The sequence below is a fragment of the Mustela lutreola genome, chromosome 12, assembly GCF_030435805.1.
Source record: "Mustela lutreola isolate mMusLut2 chromosome 12, mMusLut2.pri, whole genome shotgun sequence".
NCBI classification, from domain to species: domain Eukaryota; kingdom Metazoa; phylum Chordata; class Mammalia; order Carnivora; family Mustelidae; genus Mustela; species Mustela lutreola.
Window position 1 is genome coordinate 75,452,865 of NC_081301.1, and position 10,471 is coordinate 75,463,335.

Genomic DNA, 10,471 nt, shown 5'->3' on the forward strand with positions numbered 1-10,471 from the left:
TGGGTTTTCATATATATATGGCCTTTATTATGTTGAGTTTTTATCATAAATGGTTGTTGAATCCTATCAAGTGTTTTTGTGGCATCTACTGAGATGATCATGATTTTTATCCTTTGTTTTGTTGATATATGTGACATCGATTGGTGTCTGTGGAACCATCCTTGCATCCCAAGAATAAATCCCATCTGATTGGGGTGAATGATTTCTTTAATGTATTGTTACATGTAATTTGCTAAAGTAATTTTCCTGAATAAAGCAAACCAGACATGAAAGATTACATACTGATTTAATTTATATGAAACTCTAAAAAAGATGATCTATAATGGGAGTCAACGGATGAATAGTTTCCTGGACCCATGGTGTGAGGGGTGAGTGGGAGAAAGGGATTAATTGGAAAAGAGCTCAAGGAATTTTCCAGGATGATAGAAATGTTCTGTGTCTTGGTTGTGGTTGTGGTTATACAGGTGTACACATATTAAGATTCACAGAACCATGCACTCAAAATTGAGTGTTTTATAGTGTGTAAATGATATCTCAAAAAAGTAGATTAAAAAATTTCTGCTGTACAAAATAAGTCAATCGGAGAAAGACAACTATTATATGATCTCCCTGATATGAGGAAGTGGAGATACAACGTGGGGGGTTTGGGGGGTAGGAAAAAAATAAATGAAACAAGATGGGATTGGGAGGGAGACAAACCATAAGTGACTCTTAATCTCACAAAACAAACTGAGGTTTGCTGGGTGGAGGGAGGTTGGGAGAAGGGGGTTGAGGTTATGGACACTGGGGAGGGTATGTGCTATGGGGAGTGCTGTGAAGTGTGTAAACCTGGCGATTCACAGACCTGTACCCCTGGGGCTAATAATACATTATATGTTTATTAAAAAATGAAAGAATTTAAAAAATAAATAAAAATTCCTACTGTATATGTTCCATGTTAAAAAAATCTGGACAAGCAAAGAGAACAACTAAAATTCATCTTAGCCAAACACACACACACACACAATTGTATCTCATTTCTATATATCCCATTAAAAAAAGTAAAAGAAAATTTTAAGAGATACAATTTAAGATAACATTAGTGTATAACACTAATCTGAAAAAAGGAGTGCAAGACCGCTAAAAAGAAAAGTATAAAAGTTTACTGAGAGGCAATAAAGATCTAAATAAATACATGTATCTATGTTCTATATTTTAAAGATTTTAATTATCTCCAAGTGGATTTATAGACTTGAAATAACCTGCTCAAGATTCTACTCCTCTCCCTCTGTCCCTCTCTGGCCTCCAAAATAATAAATAAATCTTTAAAAAAAACCCTCTTACCTCATACCATTCATAGGAATACATTAATTATGGATAGATTGAAGAACTATATGTGAATGGCAAAACCCTAAACTTTTAGAATAGAACTGTAATGGCTTGAATAAAATGTTCATCTGGAACCTCAGAATGTGACCTTTTTGGTATAAAGAGTCTTTTTTTTTTTTTTAATTTTTTATAAACATATATTTTTATCCCCAGGGGTACAGGTCTGTGAATCACCAGGTTTACACACTTCACAGCACTCACCAAATCACATGCCCTCCCCAATGTCCATAATCCCAACCCCTTCTCCCAAACCCCCTCCCCCCGACAACCCTCAGTTTGTTTTGTGAGATTAAGAGTCTTTTTTTTAAAAAAATTTTTATTTATTTATTAGAGAGAGAGAGAACATGAGAGGGGAGAGGTCAGGGGGAGACGCAGACTCCCCGCTGAGCAGGGAGCCCGATGCAGGACTCGATTCCAGGACTCCAGGATCATGACTTGAGCTGAAGGGAGTTGCTCAACCAACTAAGCCACCCAGGCCCCCCATGAGAGTCTTTGCAGATGTAATTAAGATTAGGATAATGAGATGAGATTATCCTGGATTAAGGTGGACCTTAAATCCAACTGTGAGTGTCTTTATATGAGAAAGAAGATATGCACAGGAGAAGCACAAGGCAGAAGGCCATGTGAGCAGGAGGCAGAGACTGGAATTCTGGAACTAGAAGCCAAAGAACGCCAAGAGCTGCTGACAGCAAGCCGAGAGTTGGCTGGCATGGAAGCATGGGACACATTCCCTTTTCAGAGCCTCCGGAAGAAACCAACACTACCAACACCTTAATTTCAGTCTTCTCGCCTCCGGAACTGTGGGAAAATGAATTTCTGTTGGTTAAAGCCACCCAGCTTGTGGCAATTTGTTATGGCAGCTCTAGGAACTAATATCATAATGTAAGAGAATACTTTCATAACCTCAAAGTCTGAAAAAAGTGCAAAAGCGCTAGTCATAAAGGAAAAGATCAACTATCTTAAGTTAAAATTAAAAGTACCTCTTTTCATGAACGCATAGTATGAAGAGTAAAAAAGCAAACAACTGAGTGTGGAAAGCTATTTGAAATATATATATAACTGACAAAAGACTGAGATTTCAAAATAGGCAAGAGTCTTGAACAGCTACTTCACAGAAGAGGAAATCCAAATGGCCAGCAAACATATAAAAAAGTGATTAGCTTTACTAGTAATAAGGGAAATAAAAATTGAAATCACAATTATATAGCCGGCAGATTGTTAAAACCAAACAGAAAAATATAGGCAAAAGAATATCAGGCTCTTGGGGCGCCTGGATGGCTCACTGGGTTAAGCCGCTACCTTCGGCTCAGGTCATGATCTCAGAGTCCTGGGATCGAGTCCCGCGTCGGGCTCTCTGCTCAGCGGAGAGCCTGCTTCCCTCTCTCTCTCTGCCTGCCTCTCCATCTACTTGTGATTTCTCTCTGTCAAATAAATAAATAAAATCTTAAAAAAAAAAAAAAAGAATATCAGGCTCTTTACATAAAGAGAAATCTAAATGGCCAATAAAAATATGAAAATTTACATTCCAACCACAATTTCAACCACAAAGAGAAGCCATTCCACTACCAAAATGGCAGAAGTGTAAAGGTCTGATAATACCAATAGTTGGTGAAATTTGGGGTCAATTGAAGTTCTCATACAAAGCTGGTAGGAGTGTAAATTGTCGTGATCACTTTGGAAGATCTTTTGGCGTTATTTGGCAAAGCTGAGACTCACAGACCCCATAACCCAACAGTTCCTCCCATAAGTATATATATCTTGGAGAACCTTATGTTTTATATGTATAAGGATATTGACAAGAGCATTGTTTATAATAGGAAAAAAACGGGGGGGGGGCGTGTCCATCTAAGATGGATTAACAAGCCCCTCCACATATAGAGAACAATATGATGGGTGGATCTTACAAATGTAATACCAAATGAGAGAAGGAAGACCGAAAAGAATACAAATAGTATGCATTTATGCAAAGGAAATTTGAAAGTTGGCAAAATTAACTTCATTGCATATTATTTTAGGAGATAAAAACATAAAATCAAATGATTATCCTGAAAGTCACTTTATTATCTCTAGCAGATGGGAGAAGATTATGATAGGAAGACACACAGTTAATGTAGTCTTCCGGGGTGCTGAGAATATTCTATTTACTGATCTTGGATATAATTATATCTCTATGTAAATATGGTTAACGTGTGTGTGTGTGTTTGTACACACATATGCATATATATACACATACATGTATATATCATGCACTTGCACTTTCCTTTTTTTTTAATGATTTTTTTTTTTAGATTTTATTTATTTATTTGACAGAGACCACAAGTAGGCAGAGAGGCAGGCAGAGAGAGGAGGAAGCAGGCTCCCTGCCGAGCAGAGAGCCCAATGCGGGGCTTGATCCCAGGACCCTGAGATCATGACCTGAGCTGAAGGCAGAGGCTCTAGCCCACTGAGCCACCCAGGTGCCCCTATAATGCACTTTTTATATGTACTATTATGTATCACAAAATTAGTAAAAAACGGATGCTGTTTGCAAGTATCTCTTGTTTAAATACTCTGCACAAGGAAGTTCATGGTATGCAAGAAAATGAAAAGGATCCTAGATCCCAGCCCCTTAAATAAAAATAACTATTTAAATCCTTCTAAGAGGGGCGCCTGGGTGGCTCAGTGGTTTGGGCTGCTGCCTTCGGCTCAGGTCATGATCTCAGGGTCCTGGGATCGAGCCCCGCATCGGGCTCTCTGCTCCGCAGGAAACCTGCTTCCCTCTCTCTCTCTCTCTCTCTCTGCCTGCCTCTCTGCCTACTTGTGATCTCTGTCTGTCAAATAAATAAATAAAATCTTTTTTTAAAAAATCCTTCTAAGAAGAAACTAGGTTTCTCTCTCTCTCACTCTCTCTCAGAACTCTCTCAGAACGAGAGTTCTGAATATAAACTTTCTTCATTAACTTTTTCTTTAGGGAAGCCTAATGTGTTTGACAAACAACTCTGTCAAGACAGTCTAGTGCCTCCTGAGCCTTAAACAAGAAAGCAGCTCAAACAAGAGAATTTAACTGAAGTAAAACTCAGAAAACAAGCAACTGCAGGATGGAAAATAGAACAAACAGAACATGACATGCATTGAACCAAGCCCCCGCCCCCTTCTGATAGCTTTGCTAATAGGAAAAAGAAAAATCATTGAAGTAATAACCCCCTCTTCAGTTGTGTTTGCTCAACAGTTGATTTCTACCTCCAATTGCTCACCCAGGAGAGAATAAAACTGTCCTCTGATCTTTGGAGGTGAAATCACAGAGGCAGTTTCCCTATTTCAAATTATCAGGCTATTGGGGGCTAATGTCATCAGTATTTAATGGAAAATTTTTTTCTTTTTGTCCTGGCTCCCTCGAACTATTTAATAAAGGTTCCTATGGTTTTATTGCTTTTATATTAATCAGAGACTCAAAAGTATTACTTATCCAGTCTTTTGACTAAATCGAAAACTCTAACTTTTCTGAAGTGAGGCGCAGGTGGCTGTGGGATACGGCACCCTTCAACGAGCTAGCGAGTGTTTGTTTACTAAGAATTCAGAAAATCCAGATTGTGCGTTTTGGGCTGTGTTGACGGTGTACCTACTGGTCATCATTTAGCTGAACATTGCCTTCATCTCTGCAAATTCTTAGGTTTTAAATCCTGATGGTAGGACTCAGAAGGGTGATTCAGAAAGCAGTGACAGAGACATGTAGCAGTGAACATGAAAGGGAGATTCACAACTGCTATGGGCAGAAACCCAGAAAATTTTTAGAATTTTTAGAACTTCAACTGATTAGCTTGGGAGATGAGGGAGTAGCCTACAATGCTTCTTAAGAATGGCACCAGCTGGGACGCCTGACTGGCTCAGTTGGACTCAGTATGACTCTTGATCTTGGGGTCATGAGTTGGGAAGCCCATGCTGGGCATAGAGATTATTAAATGAATGAATGAATGAATAAATAAATAAGTTTTTTAAAAAGGCAGCTGCTAAGCTGTCTTTCCCTTAAGTCTATCATGTTAATCTTATATCTTTTCAGAGACAGTAGGGTCAGAGTTCTTGTTGTTTTGTGTGTGTGTGTGTGTGTGTGTGTGTGTGTGTGTATACTTACAATCCAAACTGTTACAAGGAGGGTTAGCCCTCTCAGCTTTTTCTGAGGCCAACTAATTCTTGTGGGAAAGAATTTAACTATTTTCTACGCCCCACATTGAGTTTACGATGCTGATGACGTAACCCAACGTGAGACAGGAATCCATCAGAATCCTAGAGGAGAACATAGGCAGTAACCTCTTTGATATCAGCCACAGCAGCTTCTTTCAAGATATGTCTCCAAAGGCAAAGGAAACAAAAGCGAAAATGAACTTTTGGGACTTCATCAAGATCAAAAGCTTCTGATGAGGTAACCCCCCAAAGATTGAGAAACAGACCCAAAGAAACATAGATAAACTCTTACAGTCTGCCCTTCCATCATGGAAAAATTTCCCCTACTATTGACATTGAATTTGAGAGATGTTATTTCAATAACAGGCAGGAGATGCCTCAGATTAAGGAGGACTTCTCAAAAAAGGTCATCTGCCACGGGACACAAACCCCAGCCACAGCTGGGAAACGTGGCAGTGGCCTGACCACTTCAGTGGCTCCTGAAGCTGGAATCATGTGAGCGAATGCTGGCTCTGCTGCTTAACACTGGGCTTGGGCCACAGGGATAACATTGGAAGTCTGGTTACGCTGCAATCAACCACTGCACTTCCCACAGTCAAGGCACCTCGCTTCCAGCATGCAGTCACCCTCCTTACATGCCCCTTACATCCCTCCTTCTGCCTGTGTGCCAGCCTCTGCTGCTTTAAGGGAAAGATGATTAGGAGAGCCCCAAGTTTGCCCTGTCACCAAGGGGAACCAAAGGTCTATGCAGCCAACAAGTATGCTGGGCAACTTTGGGGAGGAGAGAAACTCACCCCGTGTGGCTGTGCTGGAGACACATGCCCAAGCCACCGTTCTAACAGTTCCACAGAGACCTGGCATGTGGACTCAGCCAATAGGATCTGGGCAGGCTTCCTCTGGGGAGAGAGACTACCAGGACCCTGCAGCTGGGGCACTCCAGGCAGTTCAAAAGTGTTATTGTCGTTAGTTTTACATCTGAATGTCTATGGGAATTGATGAGCAGGTGCTTGAGTTCCTCTCCTGTAAGTTCCAGGCAAGATTCTCCTGACTGGGGAGAGCAATCACTCAGGGAAATGCTAGTACCTTTGAGGCTCCACAGTTTGAGCTACAAGTCCATGGGTCTGATGATCTTGCCAATCAGAGCTTCCTCTTGCCAGAGGTGCCAGCGAGGGCTTTGGGACCCAGCCTCCCTAACCCGGCTACTGCGTACACCCCACCCCTTTTGAAGAGCAGCTACTGAGCTCTTGTTGCAACTGAGGGCCTGACTGGTAAAGGTCTTGCAACTGGCATCTTGATACTCCTATTTTGGGGTGGGTCAGCTTGGATTGAATGACTGTCCAAGTGAGAAAGCCTCGGTAAGTCTTGCTTGTCAGATGGAAATGGCATATCCCAGACTGTGCCTGCTCTGGCCCTTGTGTCACCTTGGCTTTCTACGAACAACTGGGAGCTACCCCCTAAGAGAAGCTCTATCCTTGCCTTCTCCTCCCTTTGACTTCTCTGCTAGAAGCAATACCACTGGTTCAATGGAACTCTCGATCCACAGTTCCCCCTGCATGCCTGGGTTTGATTCACTGATGGTTTGGCTGTAGTTTCAGAACTGTAACAGCCGTTCAAGTCAAGTCAACGTGTAGAACCAAAAGTGGGACCCTCAGTGGGCAGAATTCAAGGCCCCTCTATTTCTGCCCTATTGACTCTTGGGCTGTTGCCATGGTCTGGCTCTTTGGTTTGAACTTGGAAAGCCACAGACTGGCAGATGGAATAGATTCCTCCTCTTTGGGGACGTGAACTATGGAAACAAATGACAGCTGTGGAGCCAACCACATGCGTCTTTCATGGAGATGTCCCTGGAAGGGCCCATTTTGAGGAGACTGCCTAGAGTCCAGCTTCTGGCAGAGCTTTGTGCTGCCCTGACCACCACTGCCATCTGCATCTGTCACTGTGCTGAGCACAGTCTGCACCAGTCATAGACTGGGTGCAGAGTATAGGAATTAATGTTTCTCATGCAAAGAGAAACTACCTTACCACTGCCTGCCATACCAGGACCCCTGCCAAAAGGTGACACATTTGTTTCTCAGCAAAGGAGGCCACCCTGCGAGAGTGTGGCCCTGCCTACTCCCGGATTTCTTAGCCTTGTGATCCTCTCCCCAGGCGACCAGGGGCGCCTCCCTGCCTTTGACCTGTTTGAGCTTCAGTGTTACTGCTCCAGTCCAATTGACTGACTCAACTCACATCATGTGGTCCTTGAAGCTAATCTGTGTCACGTGTTAGGCTTTCTGGACTGTTTGCAGCCCGAAAATGGTGTACTTTTTATTGCAAAAGCCACTCAATGACGGGCCAATGGCCAAGGTACTTAATGGACTTCCCATGCTTTCTGCTAATCACAGGCATCTGGTAGTGTCGAGTGTTGGAACAGTTCACTTCAGAAATCAACTCAAAAAGATTTCTTACTCGCTATCCCTCGCCTTCTCCTAGTTCATAGACATTAGCTGGGATATTTTGGTCACTGGATGTGGCTGTCCACAGAAAGGAAGCATCTCCTCTTGGCCACTCCCTAGATTACAAGAAGGACAAATGGGTGGGGTGAGGAGTTCACACAAGGACTTTGAAAATCCAGGGGCATTCTTAGGCCTGCCGCTTCCCTTTCCCCTAATGGCAACTGCAGACTGGCCTGGTTGGTACACACTCTTGGTGGCACCAAGTTGGTGGTACCTCTTGGTAACCGCCCCCCTTCTGGATGGGGGCCTAAGGGATTTAAAGTTAATTCTATGTCAGCTACCTGGATTCTCCTGTTGGACTGATAGGACCTAGTGCATAGAGATAATAACTACATAGCTGAGCAGAGTCTCTCCGTGTTCCCTTCTAGTGGCCCGTGAGGGACCACATGGAACATAATGGGTCTCCATAAGTTCTAGAAAAATGTCCTCATCCTTTTTGTATCTTACCATCTGGACACTAGGTCTGGGTGTAAGTGGGAGATGGCTGGGGAAAAAGTCAAAGGGGAAACACTGGTATTTTGGTGGCGGAAGTAAGCAATCCCAACACCAGGGAAAAGAACATCTTGGACCTTGGGAAGCACAGGAGAGGGAGAGACATTAATAATCCTCCATATTGCCAAGCTACCCCTGGACCTTTCCTCATAAAGGAAAGCACTCAGGTAAGGTTCCCCTGAGCGAATGCCAAGTTTAATTGACCGTTGGGTCTGCTGTACCCACCAGATAGCTCTGACCACAACTGATCACCATTCTCCATGGATTTAATAAGAGGCTGATTGAAAATGGCAGGGAACGGCTCAGCCCCTGAACCTTTCATGCAAATTATTGTCAGTATCTCTGGATATCTTTCCCACTCGCATTCCTGGAGCCTTCACTAGTCCTGTGGACTGAATGAATGCCACCTGGACAAACAGTTTCGACTAGACTCTGTAAATAAGGACTAGGCTCAATTCAAGCAGATCGAGGAACCCAAAGGCCTACCAACTGGCTGAGAGGCCACCATGAAGACACTGTCAACCTGTGTCCCCCAACTGATGTAGATCGCAACTGGGAGGGGGGCAGGTGCAGCTTGTGAGCACCCAGGACTGGGCTTTTTATGTGGAAGTCAGGAAGGAGTTAACTTGCTTCCTCTTGAAAACAACAGTGGCTTGCACCTTGGGCGTGGTCATAAGAGAACTTCAAGTGTTTAAGAAAATACTATTAGTAGATCCCAGAGCCCTAGAGAGATAACAGGGAGAACTCTCCCAAATGATGCTGCCCTTAATAACTTGGATGAGTTTCTCCGAGGGATGACTTGCTGTTTGTATGCAACCTGCATGCAGTTATTTGTACGATGAGAACCAACCACCCAATTAGAGGCAGTGGAATAAAATTTGTCCTGACTTTAGCTGAAGAGATCAATGTTTCCCATTGCCCTGGAAGGCATTCAAGTAAGCTTTATCATTCATATAAATGCCCTAGATTTCCTCCTTGTGGGCCACAGCGAAGGACATACAATTGCTATGCACCTGCTTTACCTAGATTAATGACCTTGGGCCAAGGGGAAAAGTCAATACAGAAAAGTATCTAGGAGGCAGCCAAAGTAGACCTTGTTGGTTTATGGGATTAGTTCAGTTGATTTGGTCTGGACCCGTGAGGAGTACAATTACTAACGGCTGGCCTCATCCTGCTACTTAGAATCCTGTTGATATTAGCTTTATTAAGGGCTGTATGAAACAAATTGAATGGGTTTTACCCCCAGCTTCTGGTGGGCAGTTTAATCAGAAATGATGAACAGAGTGGCATACTCATGAGAAAGTTTGCCAGAAGCCAGGAAAGTGTAGAAACAAGAGCTAGATATTCCCAGGAGATAATTCTTCGTGGGTCTTTCCTACTTCTGCACATATTGGGAATATAGGCACTCGCTGCATGGGGTGGGCAGAATAAGGGCTCTCCCAGGATGTCCACATGCTAATCCCTGAAACCTATGAATCTGTCATTTGAAACACAAAAGGCATTCTACAGCTGTGGTTAGGGTCCTGAGATAGGGAAATTATCCTGGATTATCTGGGATGGGCAATGTCATCACAAGCATCCTTATAAGTAAGAGAGGGGGTCAGGAAAGTCAGAGATTGACAATGGAAGCGGAGATTGGAGAAACTTGGTCCCAAGCCAAAGAACAGGAACTCTCTCTACAGGCTGAAAACGGCAAGGAACAGATTCTCTTCTAGAGCCTTCAGAAGGAACACAGCCTCTGATTTTTGCCCTTTAGATTCATTTTGGAGGAAAGGGGATTTGGGAGGGTGGGGAGCTGGGGTAATTGGGTGAAGGGCATTAAGGAGGGCGCTTGGTTTATGTAATAATGAGCACTGAGTATTATATACAATTGATGAATCACTATATTCTACCCTGAAATTAATAATACACAATATGTTAACTAGCTTGAATTTAGATAAGACAATGACAAAAAATGA